Here is an 18,018-nt window from a genome sequence, read left to right as displayed (position 1 = left end):
TCAAAGGCTCCTGAGATGAAGCAGGGGCTCAGCTCCATGTTCGCTAGTTCCCTCCTACTGCAGTAACAGCCAGTGACCATTGCAGCATCCTTTCCTCCACAGACCAAAAGGCTAGACTGAAGGAAGGACTTACTAACCCAAGGAGTAATGGGAACAAAAATGAGGGACCTGAGAAAGATAAAGGAGCCAGCTAGGACTCTCCTTCCTGAGACCTACATAGTGTCAGGTCTGCCCAGAAGCCAAGAAACATGAGACTGGAGGTGGTAGACCTCCATGAGTCAAGGCCAGACATAACCTCCAGTAGAGGAAGCGCTAAGCAGATTTTTGAAATGGAACTCTCAACAGTCTGAATTCCTAGAAAAGTCTGAGCAAACCAGGCCAAGCCAGGCCAGGCAGACCAGGCCCGGGAGGAATGCGGCAGGGCAGGAGGTTTGTATGCACAGCCTCATGGAGAATGAGCCATCCTCTGGGATCATAAACCTTATCTCCCACCCACTCACCTCCAGAGAGCCAGGATAGCTATCTCTGGGTTCCAAGAGATTGATTCAGCTGAGTCAACACTGGGGGTTGCGGGGCACTGTGGGCCCTGCAGCATACCTGAGTCACTTCAGCATACCTGAGTCACTTCGTGATGGGTGCTCCATTCAGAAGTGAAATAGGAGAAAAGGAGACCTCTTAGGAAGAGGTGGGAACAAAGAGATGGGTCAGAATGATTCATCTACACAAAGGCTAAGGGCCTCAGATTGCTATCAGCCAGCCCCAAGCCAGAAATGTTCCCTCCTAGAGAAGTCAGGTACAGAGACTGGACAGCACTGTCACTTCAATTATTCCTTTGTCACTGAGTTCTACAGTTTATTCACAGTTCTTAATGGGTTCTCTCTCTTCCAACATTAAATGCCTCTTTAGCTTTAAAAACTGCAGTTGAGCCAGGCATGGTGGCGCACACCTGTAATCCCAGCAGCTGTGGAGGCTGAGGTAGGAGGATTGCAAGTTCAAAGCCAGCCTCAGCAGTTTTGCAAGGCCCTAAACAACTGAGAGAGACCCTGTTTCTAAATAAAATATAAAAAAGGGCTCAGGATGTGGCTCAGTGGTTAACTGCCCCTGGGTTCAATCCCCAGTTCCACCCCCCCACCCCCCACCCCCGCCAAAAAAATGCAGTTGAATCCACTCTATCTTAGAGGACAAGGAAGACTAGGTCCTAGTCCCAGTGCTGTGGTCCTATCTCTGCACCCACCCCTTTACTCTGAGCTGGGCCCTGGCTGGAGAGGAAAGAGAAAAAGAAGGCACTGTTCCCTTGGTCTCTGTGTCCCTTAGAAATTCCCCACACCTCTGCCAAGAGGCCTGTTCCTCCTCACAGGCAGGTGAAACCTGGCACCTACCCTAGAGCTTGCTAATGTGAAGCAGCCCCCCTGCAGGGGCAGGGATGACATCATCACCTGCCTTGCACCTTCCAGACACGTACACACTCTCCCTCCTGGCCTGTGTATCCCTTTCCTCCCTCACCTCCCCATTTGCTCCAAGATGTCCTCTCCTGCCTCATGCCCAGCCGGGCAGATCTTCTACAAATGCTGCTTTGATCCTGCCATTCCCCAGCAACAAGCTTCCCGTCCCTTCTGAATAAAGGTCAGATTTCTCATCTGTCGGCTGAGGCTGAGTCTTCCCCACCTGGCACCAGCTGCCCTCCCCCTCCCCTGGAGCTATGTCCTTCCCTCTGGTGGCACCTCCTCCTCACCTGTGCCTGCTGAAACCTTATCCCTCCCTTGGGCCCTGGCTCCAGCACACCTCATTCAGTCTTCAAACATTTACTGAATGAAAGTCACACAGCAGGCACCTCCCCCATGAATCCTGCCCCAGTCATTTCTGCAGTAAGTGACCGCTCCCACAGAGACCCTAAGAACTGGCCTTTGTCACACCCCTGGGCTGGGTTCCACTTTCCTGTGGGCTTGTCCGAGCTCCCCTCCCTTTCTGTAAACCTGATCCATATATTGAGCCTGGAGACTGTTAATGAGACATTCTTTCATATTTGACCCTCACAATGGCCTTAAGAGTTCAGTAGTATTATCCTTATGTACAGGTAAGGAGACCAAGGCTCAGAGGAGTAACTAGTGTGGATCAGGATTCAAAGCAGGGCACCAGATTCTGAGTCCAAGGCCCTCCAGTATGAAGGCAGCTTCTTCAAAGGCAGGGTCATGTCTTTAACAGTGTTCCTTCTTCCCTCAGCGCCCAAGTTCAAGAACTTCTTTGATTCAATAAATGAATGAGTGAAAAGTTTTGCAAAGTCAATTCTAATCAGATGAGTCCTTTTTTCTACTCTGATCTCTATCTCTTCTCCCCAGCATTCCTATCTTTTCCTCTCCCTCACCCTGGACCCCAAGGATGCAGGAGATAAAGGAAGAAAAAAACATGTTACTCTCTTCCAAGATCCAGAGGATTGCTGTTGGCCCCAGGAAATAGGACAGGAAGGTTTCTCCCTTCCACCCAGCCACAATTTGATAACCCCAGGTGAGTCCCAGAGCCAGCCTCCACCCCTCCCCAACTCCTGCTGGACAGAGGCAGGCGGGAGGAAACCGCAGAGAAAGCCAGAGAACAGTGAGGGGGCCGAAAGGGGCCAAAATCCAGTGACTCATCGTCCTTGGGCCTCCCCTAGGGAGTGAGTAGACACTTAAAATTCCAGCCCATTCCCTGGGGAGACAGTTGGGTGTCAGTAAACTGGACAGGAGGAGGAAGAGCTTTGTTTATCCCAAACTAAATGCAGCCATGGTAACCAAGGCCAGTGCCATTAGGACTGGGAGCAAAGGTCCAGGCCAGGGGCGGAGCCATGAGTGCCCTGCCAGCCTGCCACCTGGGCCTGCTGCCCAGGCCATGCCAGCTAGGCCTGTTCTGACCTAGCACCCCCTTGTGGGCAAAGCCAGACCTGAGAACTGGGGAGGGACAGTCCTGAGGGTAAAGTCACCCACTTTATAGACACCTGAGTTCTAGTCTTGCTTAGAGACAGACAAACCCAGGGAGCTCTTGGCCTCAGGGCTGGAGGAAAGGAGGAGTGGGGAACTGAGCCAGCTTCTGGAAGAGGGTCAAGTGGCGGTATCAGTCAGGGAAGGCTTCCTGAATGAGGGTGACCCAGCTAGAGAAAGACAGTAAAAGCTTCAGAACAGAAGAGCTCAGGACAATGGGAATGAGAACGGATGGCACCTTGCTCCTTCTCTTTGCTAGTCACCACAGTCATAAACTCCTGGTGCCTGGAGGGGCCCCTTTGCTGCCACCACATTCTTAATAATGTCTTCTGCCTATTACACATCTCCGCTGCCGCCCTTGCTTCTTTCTTGGGGTGGAGGTGGTGCTCCCTCGGCCCAGGCACAGGCCCCTCCACCTGTGCTGAATCCCGCTTCTGAGAGCCTGCCCGTCAATGTCTTCTCTCTCTTATTGTGCTCCTCCCACCCACATCCAGGCGGGATTTTTCTCTTCTACTTACATCCATGTTCAAAACACTTCTTCCTTAAAACAAAGGAAGGGTAGCTGGATTCATTGGCACACACCTGTAATTCCAGCAGCTTGGGAGGCTCAGGCAGGAAGATCAAGAGTTCAAAGCCAGCCTCGGCAAAGACAAGGCCCTAAGCAACTCAGGAAGACCTTGTTGGTGGTGGTACTAGGGATTGAACCCAGGGTCACTCTACTCCCAAGCTATATCCTCAGTCCTAATTTTGAGTCAGGGTCTAGCTAAATTGCTCAACCTTAGTCTCCTGACATCTCCTGAGTTTCTAACCATTTCTCTGGTCACCCCTTCCTACTCTTCATTGAATCCTTTTATATATACCTGGTGCTTATATCCATAGTCCTTAATCTTGATGGGTCTTACATCCCTTTGAGACTCTTAAAGACAACCCCATACTGCCTAGCTTCTCCTGTACAATTCAAGGGGCATGGACTCAGGGAAATCCACTCACAAGGCCCAGATTAGGAGTCTCAGCCTTGAGTACTGGAATCTGTCTCCACCTCCTCTTCTAGGCAATCCCATCCACTCTTAGGGATGATGGCTCCCAGGTCAAAATCCAACTCTCATGGATGCCACAGACCCATTTCTTTTCTTTTCTTTCCTTTCCCTTCCTTCCTTCCTTTCATCTTCATTCCAGTTACCAGTCAGTCAGTCCCATCAGGGATTAATTCACTGATTAGGTAAAGGCTATGACCCAATCATTTCTCCTCCAAACCTTCTTGCATTGTCTCACATGTGAGCTTTTGGGAGACGCCACATCTAAACCAATACAGGCTCCAAACTGAAGTCATTACCTAACGTCACCCTCCAAGCCTCACATTCTCTCACACTTCCTGTCTGGGCAACATCACTGCATCTCCAAAGCAAGAAGCCAGGCATCACCTCAGGTTCTGAGGATGTTAACGTTCCTCCCTTTTGGTTTGGATAAGAGGCTTGGGGGTGGGGGGCGGGCGGGAGGGCTGGTGAGCGAAGGTCACTCTTCTTGTAGCTGCTTCCTGCTAAATGGGGGTTAAGACAGAGGCAGAGGCAGGTCCTAGAAGGGTGTTTCTTCTGGTGGGAACATGTCTTCTCAGGAGCATCTGATTGACTCTTCGGTTGGTGAAGGTTTGATCCTTGCCATGATGGTTTCCATAATGGTTAATACTTAAAAACACCTGGTAACAAAAACCAGGCAAAAAAAAAAAAAATGGCAGTGAGGGGTCCCAGGAGGGGTAAGACCCAAGTAAGGATAGGGTTCCACAGGCTGGTGAGAGAGGAAGAGGAAGAGTCGCCAGAGAGCTTTTGTTTGAGTTTAGTAAGTTAATGGCTTTCCTAGTCTGGTGTGTGCTATTATTTTTATGGGCTTTTCCTCAGCAGTTAGCAACCTCCCTCCCTGTAGGTGGCTCCATTCATATGTGCATATCTATTGTCTGTGTAAATGTTTACTTTCTTACCTTCCGCACCTTCAAGCCTGTATAAGGCCAATAAGCTTCCCCTGCTGTGTCCAGGTTGAGGTTCCCGGTGGGGAGTATTTGAACCCAAATGATTTCTGTTTCCGCTGTGACCTCGGCTCCAGCCTTCTGAGCCCCATCTATGACTTGGCTGCTGCCATCCATAAACAGGACGGCTTCAGCCTCAGCCAAAGGAACATGGGTCAAGTCAGGCCTTCCTGAGCTCACCTGGTCAAGTACACCCTCACAGTCGCGGAGGGGCTCATAGGGATCATCTTCTGGCATCTGGGAGGTGGGGTTGAGGGCCCTTGGGAGGATGAATGGAGAGTGGTTAAGCAACAGTCTCTGACATTGAATAAATGTCATCCATTTATCTAGTGCACCATTTAGGAGGGTCTCTACAAAGTGTGGGGTTGCCATGGTGAGGAACCGTCCCAAAGCTGAGGAATGGTAGACTTTGATTGTGGGGTTTAAAGGTGTGGTGGAATAGTTGGGGGCTGGGATCGTATGGTGGGTGGCATCATTGGATGCCCATATATAAGTTTGAATGGAGAGATTTGTAGGGACTTCTTAAGGGCCCACAGTCTGTAAAACATTAATAAGCAATAGTCATAAAGTTTACAAAGAAAATACAAAATGAAATTAACAAGAGTAAAAATGTCTAGTTTATGTAACAGCTATGTTGAATTTTGGCTGCCTTATATATTATAACTAATTCAAATTACAGTAATCTTTACAATAAACATTACTCTTTTGGACATAAATTTAAATGAGTTGAAGTTTGACCTGTTTTTTGAGCCATTTAACATGTAATAAGATGGGCCTTATCTTAGGATGAGGCTCTTGATGAATTTTAGGTAAAGTGTTTTAGTTGTGAAGGTGATTTTTGTCTCTTCCTTAAATATCATTTTATAAAGTTTACATATAGTGTTTCCTGAGTCCACATGAATGTCAGCTAACAATATGACATTACATTTATTTTTTTAAATTTTTTTTAAATCCTTTTTTTTTAAAGAGAGAGAGATAGGGGGGGGAGGAGAGAAAGAATTTTAATATTTATTTTTTAGTTTTCGGTGGACACAACATCTTTGTTTGTATGTGGTGCTGAGGATCGAACCCGGGCGCATGCATGCCAGATGAGCGCGCTACTGCTTGAGCCACATCCCCAGCCCATGACATTACATTTAAAACATGAATTAAAGAAAGGTTGAGAGAGTTTTAATCTTTTTTGTGGAAAAGTAGCAAAATGTTTCTGTGTTTTACAATATTAACCTTTAAACAGATTAGTCTCTCATTAACTTAAAAATACATTTAAATTTTATTCCAATGTAAAAGGTAACATCAAACTTTATAAATCTTATTGATAACAGATCTAGTCATAAAACATTAAATGACATAAATAAATCTTCAAAAAAATTGTTATCCTTATAAGTCTACCAGATAACCTTAGTTTGGAGAATACCAGTTCAATAAAATGCTTTTGTTTTTATTTTTAACCTTTTTACCTTAAAGACTTGTATACCTGGAAGAAATGAATACATTTAATATATTAGTACCATAATCATATTGATGTCATTATATTAATCAAGTTTAGCTCTTAAAGAAAAACCTAGACTTTGTAACATAGTATAATACTCCAAAATAATCGCTGTTGTTTAACCGCAGTCCTATAAACTTTAATCTTTCTAAGATTAGTTGCTCTACAGAATAAACGTTAATAGCAGCCAGGTGCAGTGGCGCTCACCTGTAATCCCAGCGGCTTGGGAGGCTGAGAGAAGAATTGCGAGTTCAAAGCCAGTCTCAGCAATAGGCTAAGCAACTCAGTGAGACTCTGTCTCTAAATAAAATATAAAATTGGGCTGGGGATGTGGCTCAGTGGTCAAGTGCCCCTAAATTCAATCCCTGGGTTCAAAAAAAAAAAAAGAAAAAGAAAAAACTTAATAGCCACAATGTTAAGAGTAAAATTAATGTTTCAAGAAATTCTTGTTACTTTAACACTTGGATTAAATTCTGTTTTACATCATTACATTAACATTTTGACCTTAGAGAAAAACTTTGAATATCTTTGACTGATTATTCCACACACAAAAATAATTAAGCTTCTTGAAATTTGCCAATTCTTTACATAGACGTTCTTTCTCAATTAAACTCTCTTGTTTTAGTTTTCATACCTAGAAATTCTAATTTCTCTTTTCTATTAACCCCTTTTTATGTTTACATTTTGAAACAATTCTTATAAATTTCTCAATCTAGATAAATTACTTCATTTTAATGAGAAGGAATATTTTGTTATTTATAATAGTCTAATTGAAACACACTTGAAAGCTTTTGGCCTTTGTATATAGAAATCTTCTATAAACCTTTGTATATAGAATTACATCTGTTTACCATTTCATGAAAACACAATGTTCAAGTATATAGAATTACACCTGTTTGGCACTTTAAATTTTTAGTAATCTTATTTTAAGTAATGACACAGAGCATTTTTTAATCCCCCTTTTCATTTACCAATCTATGAAAACACCAATAATGTTACTATATGGACTTTAAGGAGCTAAGAGTATTTGATGTTATATTTAATAGTTAGCATATTAATTTTGTAGATTAACAGATGTCTCTAACAACACATTTATGAGTACTTCCATACGTGTCAAATCTAATACATGTTAAGCTTAATTTACTTACTTACTGTAAAAAAAAAGATATCAGACAAGTGTATTAAATACACTTGTATATTAATATAAATATATTAATATTAAAATAAATCATTTTTCCCTTGTTGAAGAGAAGTCTTAGAAACAATAGATATTAGTCATTTTATAGATGTTAACATTTCATTAGTTGTTGACCACCTAGAGAGACTTGGGTTAAGTAATTTTAAAGATATCTTTATTTTTGTTTGTCTACCCAACTTACATTGAACCTTTAAATCATATAAATCAAAGGTATTTGGATCCATTTTTTAATTTTAGTTTATGAGCTCTCTGTATGTTGGTTCTGACACAATGGACAAGTCAGTACATAGAACAACAAGTAAAGGCCTTACAACTTTTGAAATTTATTAGATTAAGAGTCAATTTGGGGGGCTGGGGATGTGGCTCAAGCGGTAGCTCGCTCGTCTGGCATGCGTGTAGCCCGGGTTCGATCCTCAGCACCACATACAAACAAAGATGTGCCCGCCGAAAACTGAAAAAATAAATATTAAAAAAATTCTCTCTCTCTCTCTCTCTCTCTCTCTCTCTCTCTCTTTAAAAAAAAAAGAGTCAATTTTTGTAAATTGACCTCTATAAAACAGGTCTGATCAGAAATTTTAATTTAGGTGCACAGGATGAAAATTATGAACTCAAAATATAGAATTGTAAAAATAAGAATCCCAGGAAAAAAATAATATAGCTACTAATAATTTCAGTTCAGCAACATGAGAGAATTTTTCTGTTAATTGTTTCAGCATGAGAGGATGAGAAAGAGAGAGAGAGAGAGAGAGAGAGAGAGAGAGAGTTTTGAAGTCATTCTTTTGTGTTGTAGGCTGGGAGGAGTTGAATACTTTTGGGCCTGTTGGCTTCTTATGTCTTTAAAATCTCATTAGAAGTGGAATATTTATCTGCTGTTTGACTATTTATTATTCCTGTAATTTGAGGCTCTTTGATGTATTAGGAGACCTAAGAAACTGGCTGCACTTGAGAGGAGGGGTGTTTTCCTTGAGGACAGTCAACCTTTCAGTATCTCCATTCCTCACACTGGGGACAGGGCTCAGTGGGAAGCCTCAGGTTAGGGCAGGCTCTTGCCCAGTGTCCAGGCTGTCTACATAGGAGACAGGGTCCTGGTTTTTAGCCCTGAATTATGGAGGCCAAGAGCTGATATTTAAAGTTGTTTTCTTCTTTTCTTTTTGGTTTTATCCTCCCAGTTGAAGAAAACCTTATCTAAGGTAACTGTTGAGGAGACTCAAGACCCTTCTTCAATTGTCTGAGTTTCTTGTGGTTGTCAGGTGCAGATCCACAGATAAAGTGTGGAAGGAGCCTCCATTAGGGCTGCTGACATTAAATTTGTATATTTGGTGATGGCCTCAGTAAGTTGGGTCAAAAATCTGGGACCCGGTTAGGGTCCAAAGCAGCTCTGATTCCCCTGAGGAGAGAGCAAGATCGTCAGGAGATCTTGCTTTCCAATGAAAGGAAACTGGGCTCAGGACTGACCACTCGTACACACCAAGGCCAAGCAAAGAGCAGATTTATTGTCAGAAACTTGACAGGCTACCTCTGTGCAGAGAAACAGCAGCAACCTCCTCTGAGCATTACTTTTTATAAGTCAGAATCTAAGTTATGCATTATGGGCAGGCTTAGCCCTTGCTATTGCAGGCGAAAAACAAGCTTCAAACTCCTAAAAACCACAAGGGGAGAGGGCAGGAGGGGCAAGCACATTGCTGCCAAGTTCCCAGCACTGGCAGCCTCTGCATATACGTGGAAAGTAGGCTAACATCTGTGAGCATTGTGATCAGAGTGCCGGTGTCAGCCTCTATAGGAGTGGGCTCTTGCTGGAAGGAACGGGGAGCAGGGGAGGCATCTGGGTAGAATGGGGTCAGCTTGATTTAACTTTTAAACCAGACGATAGCTATGTTAACAGGCTAACAGTTATGAGGTTAAATAACGTGATAGAGGTAAAGCCTGGCCTGTCCTCACTGCCCAGTATGTGCCAGTTACTGTTGTCTCTTCCATCCACTTAGACACCAAGTCCTGCCAATTCCATCTTCGGAATTTCTCTAAGTTTACCTTTTCCACTATGTAGTAAGGATTCCCTCTTAGCTTATTAGCTTATTATTAATGGTAGAGGGTTGTAAGTGACCTCTACTCTTATCCCTTCAAATCTAAGCTAGCTAGAACCAGTTTGCCAAAATGCAATTCTCTCTCTTTTTTTTTTTTAGTTGTAGTTGGACACAATACCTTTATTTTATTTATTTATTTTTATGGGGCACTGTGAACCCAGGGCCTCACACATTCTAGGTGAGTGCTCTACCACTGAGCCATTACCCCAGCCCCCAAAATGCAATTCTGATCATGACAACTCTCTTTTTTTTTTTTTTTTTTTTTTTGGTCTGGTACTGGGGACTGAACCCAGGGGCACTTCATCATTAAGCTACATCCCCAGCCCTTCTTATTTTTAATTTTGAGACAGGGTCTCACTATGCTGTTTAGGACCTAAGTTGCTGAGGCTGGTCTCAAACTTGCAATCCTCCTGCTTCAGCCTCCAGAGTCACTGAGATGACAGGTGTACATCACTGCATCCACATCAATGATGACAATTCTTTACTTTAAGCCTCAGTGTCTCCACAGATTCTGAAACAGTGGCCCTCAGACTTTGGTATATTCCTACGGAACATATTAGATATATAGGCACAGACTCCAGAGAGTATTAATTTGTACAACTGGTGGTTATTCACATCTGAGCACCTGCATCCCAAAAACAAAAGTTGAGAATCAGGGAATTGCAAGTCTTCATGGTTGACAAGGCCCTTTTTGACCTTGTGCTCACAAACTTTCCTGCTTCAACCCCTGCCTCTTTCTCCACTATTTATTGGTTCCTCATATATTCAACAAATATTTACTGAGCACCTAATAAGCACAGGTACTGAGAAAACAAGGATAAGCAAAATAGACATAACCCCTGGAGTTTGTGAAATAGTTGGCAAGAAAGATAGTGACTGAATAAAAGAGAATGCAAAAATAAAAAAAATAAAAGTACTGAATTCACTTACAAATATGATGCTATGTATTTTAAAATAATATTAAAATGAAAATAAAAAGTTATATCCATGTGAAGAAAAAGAAAGTGGCTAAATAATAAACATTAATGAAAGGCTGGAGATGTAGATCAGGGGTAGAGGATTTGCCTAGCATGAGGTCCTGGATTTGATCCCCAGTACAACAAAATAAAAATAAATAAATAGAGCAGGTACAGTGGCACACACCTATAATCCCAGTGACTCAAGAGGCTGAGGCAGCCTCAGCAATTTATCGAGTCCCTAAACAATTTAGCAATATCTGTCTCAAAATAAAATATAAAAAGGGCTGGGGGGCTGGGGATGTGGCTCAAGTGGTAGCGCACTCGCCTGGCATGTGTGCGGCCCAGGTTCGATCCTCAGCACCACATACAAAGATGTTGTGTCCGCCGATAACTAAAAAATAAATATTAAGAAATCTCTCTCTCTCTCTCCCTCTCTCTCTCACTCTCTCTTAAAAAAAAAAAAAAAAAAAAAAAAAAACGGGCTGGGGATGTATCTCAGTGGTTCAAGTGCCCCTGGGTTTAATCTTCAGTACAAAAAAAAAAAAAAGAGAGAGAGAGAGAAAGAAAGAAACAAAGAATTTAAAAACTGATTAATGCAAATATAAATGCAAACTGCTATATATAACTTTTTTTAAGAGAAAGAAAGAATTTTTAGTATTTATTTTTTAGTTTTCGGCGGACACAACATCTTTGTATGTGGTGCTGAGGATCGAACCTGGGCCGCACGCATGCCAGGTGAGCGCGCTACCACTATGAGCCACATCCCCAGCCCATATGAATAACTTTTAGTGAAACGTGATCCTATGAGAGTACATTAACTTGAAGGCATTAGATAAACTTCCTGAGGAAGCAATATTTGAACTGAGATACAAGGATAAATTCATTGAAAAGGCTGTAGTATGCCAGGTGTGGTGGTGCACACCTGTAATCCCAGCAGTTTGGGAAGCTGAAGCAGGAAGATCTCAAATTTGAGGTCAGCCTCAGTAATTTAGGGAGGCCTTAAGCAGCTTGGCAAGACCCTGTCTTAAAATAAAAAATAAAAGAAAAAAGGCTGGGGATTATGGCTCAGTGGTTAAATCCCTAGGAAGAAGAAGAAGGAGGAGGAGGAGGAGGAGGAGGAGGAGGAGAAATAATACCTGGGTGATCCTAGCCCACACCTGTAATCCCAGACTCAGGAGATTGAGGCAGGAGGATCACAAATTCTAGGCCAGCCTCAGCAATTTAGTGAGACTCTGTTTCAAAATAAAAAAAAAAAAAAAAGGTCCAGGGATATGGCTCAGTGGAAAAGTGCCTCTGGGTTTAATACCAAGTACCAAAAGAGAAAAGAAAGAAAGAAAAAAATAGTTTGGCAGTTTCTTGTAAACATACCCTTATTGTGCAACCCAGCAAACTATTCCTGGGCTTTTTATCCAAATGAGAACATACATTCACACAAAGACAAACAGCTTTATTCATGACAACTACAAATTTAGAAGAACACAATTATCCATCTAGTGGTAAATGAATAAACTAGAATAACTTCCTAAAATGGACAAAAAGGACAATTTTTAAAGGGGTGGGGGGTGACTAGTGATACCTGCAACAACATAGGTTGAATCCCCAAAACATTATGCTAAGCTAAGGGAGTCAAAGAAAAAAAAAAAGCTACACACCAAATGATTCAAATTATAAGATAATATGGAAAAGGAAAAACTACAGGAACAGCAAACAGATCAGGAATAGCCAGAGCTGAAGGCAGGGGGTGAGAGACTGACTCGAAGGAATGTGGCAAAACACATCAACGTGATGAAATGAACTTTGTTTTGATCTTAGTAGCAGTTCCACAACTGCATTCATTTGTCAAATTCCAACTGAACTGTATACCTAAAAAGAGTGAATGATCTGCATGCAAATTACACCTCAATAAATCTAAAATTTTTTAAAGCAGAAAGCAAAAAATAATAACAGACGTGGGAAGATCATAGGTTAAAGAGTTATATGAATAAGATTAGGGATAATATCCAGTGACCAGTAAGACATACAGATCTGAAACAGAAGAGTTCGTATACTGTTGGGTGCTATATCATGTTACAGTGCTGGTGATCATTCTATCTGGAAAGTATTCCTCTTAATCCCTGTGTCTCTCCAGAAAGTTCCTACTTTTTTTTTTGTTTTTGTTTTTTTTGTACCAGGGATTGAACCCAGAGCTTAACCACCTAACAACATCCCCAGCCCTTTTTATGTTTTATTTTGATAAAGGTTCTCGCTCAGTTGCTTAAGGCCTCACTAAATTACTAAAGCTGACCTTGAACCTGTGATCCTCCAGTCTCAGCCTCCGGAGCCACTGGGATTACAGGAATGTGCCACCATGCCTGGTGCTATCATTTATTTTAAGCCCTGCACAAGCATTCCTCCTCCATGAGTTCACCTCCATGACCCCCATTCTTCAGCACCTGGAATGAAAACTTCATAAGAGCAGCAACTTCATCCTGGTTTTTCTTTGCTGTATCCCCAGAGTCTAGAATATACCTGGCATACAGCAGGTGCCTTACAAATAGTAAATTAAAAGAGTTACTCTATCCTCTGACAGTATATTGCATCTTTTCATAGAACCAATCATACTGTATTTTGTTTATGCAATTATCTCTCCCCACTAATAATCTCCTTTATTATTGTCTCTCCCATTCCCTGGCATTGGGGATTGAACTCAGGGGCACCTACCACTGAGCTACACCCCCAGTGCTTTTCATTTTTTTATTTTGAGATAGGGTCTCACTAAATTGCTGAGGCTGACATTGAACTTGTGATCCTTCTTTCTCAACCTCCTAAACCCCTGGAATTACAGACATGCACCATCCATGTCAGTCTTAATTTTGCAACAGGTGTCACTAAGTTGTCAAGGCAGGACTTGAACTTGCAATCCTCTTGCCTCAGCCACCAGAATCAGACCAGGTTGTCTCATCATCATAAAGCCACACTGTGTGACCTTCAATGGGATCTCAAAAAAGTTATTTACTTTTTAAAATTTTGAGATGGGGGTCTTACTAAGTGACTAAAGCTGGCATCAAACTTGACATCCTCCTGCCTCAGCCTCCTCAGTACCTGAAATTACAAGCATGTACAACTGTGTCCAGCTATTATTGTCTATTTTTATTTGTCTTTGTATTCCCAGCTCACCGAGGAATGGAAACAAATTAAAGGACTTCAACCTCCAGGTTGGTGATTCTTCCAGAAGAAGTGGGCAGAGGAGTACCCTTGGAAAGCACCTGCTGTACCTGGGCCCTATCATGTGCCCTGCAAAACAGACAAGACTCACTAACTTGGTACCCAACTTGATCAAGGTCACTCAACAAGTAAACAAACTAGGCTTCAACCTAGACTTCAAACTTTGTCTGACTCCAAAGTCTATGCTTTTTCCCATCCTCTCTTTTCTTTAAGATCCTTAACTCCATGGTTTTCAGGGCCTTTAGCCCCCTCTTTTTTCGGGGGGCTGGGGATTGAACTCAGAGGCACTCGACCATTGAGTCACATCCCCAACCCTATTTTGTAGTTTATTTAGAGACAGTTTTACTGAGTTGCTTAGCTCCTCACTTTTGCTGAGGTTGGCTTTGAATCCTCCTGCCTCAGCCTCCCAAGCTACTGGAATTACAGGTCTGCACAACCGTGCCCAACTCAGCCCCCTCTTGAATGACAGTTCTGACCCCAAATTCCTCTGATAATCCCTCTTTAATATTCCACAGCTTCTTTGTTTGTTCATTTGTTTGTTTGGAGATGATCTGCTATGTTGCCCCAGTCTGGCCTTGAACTCCTAGCTCAAGAGTTCCTCCTGCCTCAGCCTCCCAAGTAGCTAGAACTAGATGGATGCACAACCACCCCTGGCTGACAAAAGTCACATGAGCCCCCATGAGTGCCTGTACTCCTCCTTTTCAACTGAGATCTTTTAATTTCCTTCATTTCCTCACCCGCCTGCCCCAGTGTGAGCCACTTCAACAGTGTTTGAAGTTCAGACTCTTGCTCTCTCACCTCAGGGAAGCCCACCATTTCCTCTCCCTCCCTTAGGATACAGAGTATTTCTTATGTGGTTGTCTCATCATAAAGCCATACTGTGTAACCTTCAGTGGGATCTCAGAATTATTCACACATCCTTTTATGCATTGTGGGTGGATCCACAGGCACCTGAGCATCAGGCCTATTCTTGAGATTGGAGGAGAGGCAGGAACAAATCCCAGCTCTGCCACCTACTAGTACTATCACTTTTCAAGATTCAGCTTCAATGTCACTCCCCCAAGATTCTTGGGCTAGATAGTGGTTACTGCTACTGGTGTCTCTGGTTCTCTGGACTCTATCCAGCATAGCAGTGAAGCCAGATTTAAAGTTAGGTAGTCAGTGTAGTTAGGTAAATCGGGTCTAATATCGAGTGAAATCTAAAACGGAGGCCATGTTGAGAATGAATTTCCGGAAAAGCTGAGCAACTCTCCGAATGTTAATGAAGCCCAGAAAACAGCCCCCAACAGATTTGAAGACAGCCCATCCCAAAGAAATGTTAATGAACAGCAAACTTGACTCGGAAATGCCCAGATTACTTCTTTGGCTCACCTGTGTTCCACCCCTCCGGCCTTCCAACCTACATTCCATCACTGAAAGAACTATAAAAAGGGGAAACAACCGCACTTCCACGGATTCCACCTCTTGGGTCCCCTTCTTCCTCCGGGAGAAGTCTTTTCTTCTGTCCTTTAATAAATTTCTAATTTCTACTCTGACCTTGCCTCGGCGTGCTTCTTTGGTGTTATTCTTCAACATCGGGGAGCAAGAACTCGTCACCGGTCAACAGCGGTAACAGCAGCAACTACACTGTCATCATTGCTGAGGTAACTGCCACAGGCCTGACTACATGGTCCTTTCCTAGCTTAAGGAAACTGCCATCCCCTCTCCGCCACTACAATGAGATGTCCTCCTGTTTTCTCCTTTCCTTCTTGACACACTTCTTGAAAGCACAGTGCAAACTCTGTCCCTATGTGGACACTCACTGCCTCGTCCTCCTCAGTCCTCTGCCACCCTCCTCCTGGCTCTATCCTTCTGCTCAAGTGTCTGCCTGCCCTCATCATCCATGTCCTTCATCACTTTGTTCATCGGACCCTGTGGACTGCCCCTCCATGAAAGTCATCCTCCCTGGGTTTTGTGACAATTAGCCCTCCTGATCTCTTCCTAGGAGCTGACCAGGGTCTGAGGCCCTTTTTCTCTTGCCCCAAACCCCCTGGTGCAGACTGTCACTTCTATTCTCTGATCCTTGTCCTTCCCTTCCCCACCCCAACACACATGGGGTTTGCCCCCATAGTCTTTCAGTGGGTGGTTCCAGAGGGGACTCCTGCCTATAGCTGTGCAGGGCATTCTGGCAGGACCCCTGGCCAAGGAGACAGCACAGAAGCTGCTTCTTTCCAATTTGTAAAAAGGCTCCCCAGGCTGTACTTACTGCTGAAGGCTCTAAAGGCTTTGCTGTCCCAGCTGCTCACAGCACAGTCCCTCACCCTGGGGCACTCTGGCAGGTCAGCTGAAGCAAAGATAGGGAGAGATGTGAGTCATGGCTGACAGCCTAGATGATTTTGAAATCAGTTCTCCAGCCACTCTTCCATTTCTCTTCCACACACCGCCCCTCCCCGCCTTTTCCAGAGACTGCCCTAGGCCCAAGCTGAAAGGAAAGAAATAGCAATGAGAAGGAAGCAAAAGGAACCAGGAGGCTAGGAAGAGAAGCAGAAGGTAGAGGCAAACCAGATAAGAGAGGAGACTTTTCAATAATCCCAAAGGTCTTCCAGCAGATTGTCTCATTTGATTCCCATGGAAACTTTTTTTTTTTTTTGGGGGGGGGGTACCAGGGATTGAACCAGGATTAACCACTGAGCCACATCTCTAACCCTTTTTAAAAATATTTTATTTAGAGACAGGGTCTCACTGAGTTGCTTAGGGCCTCACTAAGTTGCTGAGGCTGGCTTTGAACTCGAAATCCTCCTGCCTCAGCCTCCCAAACTGCTAGGATTACAGACGTGCACTACTAGCTCTATGGAAACTCCTGAAGTATAATGCCAAATTTGTGGGATCCCAATAGACCTCCAGGAGCTGAATCCGATGCCTGGACTCACAACCAGTCTCGACGCAGCGGTCCCAGGGAGTGACATACCGCAGGAAAGTCAAACAACAACTCTTTTTTTTTTTTTAAAGAGAGAGAGAGAGAAGTTTTTAATTTTTAATATTTATTTTTTAGTTTTCGGCGGACACAACATCTTTGTTGGTATGTGGTGCTGAGGATCGAACCTGGGCCGCACGCATGCCAGACGAGCGCGCTACCGCTTGAGCCACATCCCCAGCCCAAACAACAACTCTTAACATTGATTAGCACATTCACTGGCAGAACAAGTTGAGTAGGGGTGATTGGTTAGTACCAGAGGTTTAAGCCACGAGGGGTGGAGGGGTGTACGTGCTAAACTACATGATTTCCCAACATGTTATCAACCACCATAAACTACTGGGGGTCATCTGGCATCCCAGGTATTTTCCCTGTTTCATGCTGATTGGAGGTTGCTAGAAGGTTGCTATGAGTCCTCACCTAGCCTAACTGAGTCAGGGACACCTGGCACCACAGATCTCTCCTATTATTTGCAGACAAACAACTCAGCAGGGTGGGTATGTGCCTAGAAAGGTTCTGTAGGTTTTTCCCAGGACAAGGGTCACTCCCCCTTCCTTAGGACAGACCTTGAGGTAGAAGCTGGTTTCTCAAAAATGGAGTCACATCAGTTTCTCAGAAGCAGATATTGCTATAATCCTTACCCTCCAGACAAGGAGATGAAGGCTAATACAAGTTATTCAAGATCATGCAGCTAGCCGTGGGAATCCAGATCTTTTGATACCAAGTGCTATGTTCACCCCTGGGTGCCACCTTTCTCTGGGCAGAGTCCAGTGCGGTAATGGGGATGGCATTGGGGTGTTGGAATTATACTTGAGGAGAGACCAGGAGCACCAGAGAGAATATGAAAACAGGTAAGGCCATCTCTTAGTGGGGAGAGGTGGCTTTGCTAGAGAAGGATGGACTGGGAGATGAGGAAGCTTCTAGAATTCTCTCTAAGTTTCAGCACCTACAGCATCCTGGGCAGCTAAGCGCTCTGGACACTGACTTTTCCTTTTTATTCTTGGGGAGCAATCTTTTGAATACAATCCCAATTGAAGCAAATTAAAATGTGTCAGCACATCCACCCTCGCACCCTGCCTGCCCCAAACCCTCAGAGCACAGCTCCAACTCTAGCCTGCACATAGTGCCAGGGCCTTCAAATGCACAGGGGTGCCTGAGAGGAATTC

At 43.7% G+C, this 18,018-nt stretch overlaps 2 long non-coding RNA genes across 2 annotated transcripts; one reads left to right on the top strand and one right to left on the bottom strand.

The window, feature by feature from the left end:
- The first annotated feature begins 1,471 nt into the window (after positions 1 to 1,471).
- On the top strand, positions 1,472 to 15,434 carry LOC144364831 (uncharacterized). Its single transcript, XR_013422908.1, has 3 exons — positions 1,472 to 1,623; positions 2,337 to 2,502; positions 13,847 to 15,434. It is a non-coding gene; the product is annotated as an uncharacterized LOC144364831 (long non-coding RNA).
- Positions 7,959 to 16,250, bottom strand: LOC144364830 (uncharacterized). The gene is made up of 2 exons (XR_013422907.1): positions 16,145 to 16,250; positions 7,959 to 8,106 (listed from the first exon to the last, which is right to left on the bottom strand). It is a non-coding gene; the product is annotated as an uncharacterized LOC144364830 (long non-coding RNA).
- Between the last annotated feature and the right edge of the window lie 1,768 nt (positions 16,251 to 18,018).

This window comes from Ictidomys tridecemlineatus, chromosome 6 (genome assembly GCF_052094955.1).
Source record: "Ictidomys tridecemlineatus isolate mIctTri1 chromosome 6, mIctTri1.hap1, whole genome shotgun sequence".
Taxonomy (NCBI): Eukaryota; Metazoa; Chordata; class Mammalia; order Rodentia; family Sciuridae; genus Ictidomys; species Ictidomys tridecemlineatus.
This window is presented reverse-complemented; position numbering and strand designations above follow the sequence as displayed.